A 2,592-nucleotide genomic window follows, 5' to 3' on the forward strand; every position below is an offset into this window, starting at 1 on the left:
TCCCTCCCTCCCTCCCTCCCTCCCTCTCCCTCTCGTATCGGACTTATTTCCCATATATTCGATATCGAACGGCAGCACGCCTATATTATTCTTCGTGGTTCGCCATCATCTCGAATCCTCGATTTTTCAAGACAAGCGCAACCGACTCTTTCTCTTCTTCTCTCTATCTTTCGTTGTAGTCGGCAGTACGGAGCGATAATATATGCGCAGTCACGTTTTTTGATCGATGCCACGTACCTTCGGCACGTGTCTCCCGTCCCGGGAAAAACTCGCGAGAAGAACGACATGACGTCGCACGCCACGTTTCGCTGTTTGTTATACCGACACGCAGAACTAGCATCGATGTGTTTTCTCCTAGAATGTAATTCGGTGTCTATATACAATCCTATATACTTGGATAATGTAGATTTACTTTACTAGCATCTAACAATCGTGTTTAATTATGTTACGCCTACCCGCGACATATTCTATGAGCGAATGCACACATCTATTTGAAACATGTCGAGGTCAGTCCTTCCTACATGAGTAAGGATGAAATCTCGAATTCTTTCTTAAGTGGTCTAGGATAAACTCGATTTCAGAGAGCTCTCTATCGCGATTTATTGTGTCTTTCTCAGAACTGTCATCCACGCAGACCTGTGAAATATTTGATAAACTATACTGTTGTCATTGCCAACCTGACCAACTTACTTTAGAGCCCAGACTGAGCGCGAGAGAGAAGAGAAGGAGGAGAGAGAAAGAAGCAGTAGAGGTATGGAATGAGTGGTGCCTATTCATTACAAATTATCTAAATGGCAGTGATTTCGGCGGACCGGCTGGCCGTTTGACGAGTAAGTGGCGGGTTCGCCGGTCCCAGTGACTGTCATTCCGTGCCGGCCGCGGGCCAATTGGCAGCCGACGGCCAACGGGCGACCGAATCGTCCGACAACCACTGCGGGACCCGGCCCATGACCGGCCCTAAAATTGGACTTATTACAACTTATAGAGCGCGATTTGAACGCTCCGCTCAATAACATACATTATCCCCAATCCATATGATTTAATGAAATCCCTCTAAACTCGCCACTTAGCCTCAGTACCTTCTCGCGCAGCGCCCCTTTTTGTATATGTGCCCTCGCACGGACTGGCACGTATATACACGAAAGAAAGGAAGAGTGAGACCGAGAAATGGACACAAAAGCAAGAAAGAAGACACGTTATATTGTAGGTATCTAAAACGCACTTTCGCGATTTTACAGCTCCGACAATACGTATTTACCAACCACAATGCATGCAGCGTCGGCATTCCACGATCGATGAAGACGTTTCGAGGTCCTTGACGCGTGACGCTACGCACATCGCTAATTTCCCTCAAAGAAAGATAAGAATGATACGTGCGCATCCTTCTCTTTTTTAATTTCAAATATCCATCGTCTAATTCAACGCTCTATTCATTATAAGCGAATACTCGAGCAAGAGAGTGCAACGCACAATTATACCTGAGAATCGTCGCGTCTGGTAAGAACGGACATTTCGAGAAGATATCGGGCAAAGGCCCGAAAGAAGGGAGCCATTCCGGGCGGCTCAATCACCCTCCGGTCGCTGGGATCCTAAAGCCAAATGCGAAAGACGATAAAACACAAATTGAGCTAAAGGCTGCACTCCTATAACCTCCCGCCCCCTGCCTCCGCGCAGACGATGAACGCTCCCCGCCACCTCCCCTGACCCTTCCCCTCTCTGGAGCTGATGAGGTGACAACCCATAATTATACATACCGCTTTCTGTCTGAGGCTGACTGCGGTGGCATGCAGAAGAGAGGCCTCCATCATTCTCCTCCGTTCTTCTTCGCTCTCGCCCCGCCGTCGCCTCATCTCTTACCTCTTACCCCTATTTCCTTTTCTCCATTCTTCTCCGTCTCTTTTCCGTTCCTCTCCCTTCTCATCTGCGTCTTCCCCTTCACCATTCTTCTCCATTTTCTTCTTCTTCTTCTTCTGTATATATATACGCACATACATACACTCGCGCGCGTGCGTGCGTGCGTGCATGCGTGCGTGTGTTGTGTGTGTTTTGTGTGTGTGTGTGTGTGTGTGTGTGTGTGTGTGTTTCTTATTCTCAAGTTGGTTCAGGAGGTTCCGGGCCTCAACCGCCCTGACGCTTAATAGTGATATGTACGTTTTCTTCACGTGAGGAAGAGTCGAAGGTGGAGCGAGTCGAAGCGAAATGACGGAGGGGGAGGAGGCAGACTGACCGGAGTAGTCGCTTCCACCCGTGCCACGCCGTCCCGTGCCCGTAGGAGAAGAATAACTTCTGCTACTTCTTTCCTGGTGTTAATTACAAAACGCGAGAATAAATTGCCGGGCTAAATGAGTGCTCGGTATCTCTCGTCGGTCTTGTCACGTCTCTTCCTTCGTCCTACGACTCGTCGCCGCCATGACGGTCGAATGAATGAAGGCTGAACCACACATGTATGCACAACAAATGGAATTTGTTAAGAATCATAAAATCGATTTTTTTCTCTTAGTGAGTGATAAACTACAACATTATATATCCTTGTATGTAATTCAAAAATGTATTTCATCAAATTTCAAAAAATGTAACATATTATATATATAT

The 2,592-nt window shown here is 47.2% G+C and overlaps 1 protein-coding gene across 4 annotated transcripts in view; it reads right to left on the bottom strand.

Moving 5' to 3' along the window:
* LOC108691004 (dachshund homolog 2) overlaps nucleotides 1-2,592 on the bottom strand; it is a 197,426-nt gene that overhangs the window by 104,462 nt on the left and 90,372 nt on the right. The window lies entirely within an intron of this gene.

Source organism: Atta colombica, unplaced genomic scaffold (assembly GCF_001594045.1).
Source record: "Atta colombica isolate Treedump-2 unplaced genomic scaffold, Acol1.0 scaffold38, whole genome shotgun sequence".
Taxonomy (NCBI): Eukaryota; Metazoa; Arthropoda; class Insecta; order Hymenoptera; family Formicidae; genus Atta; species Atta colombica.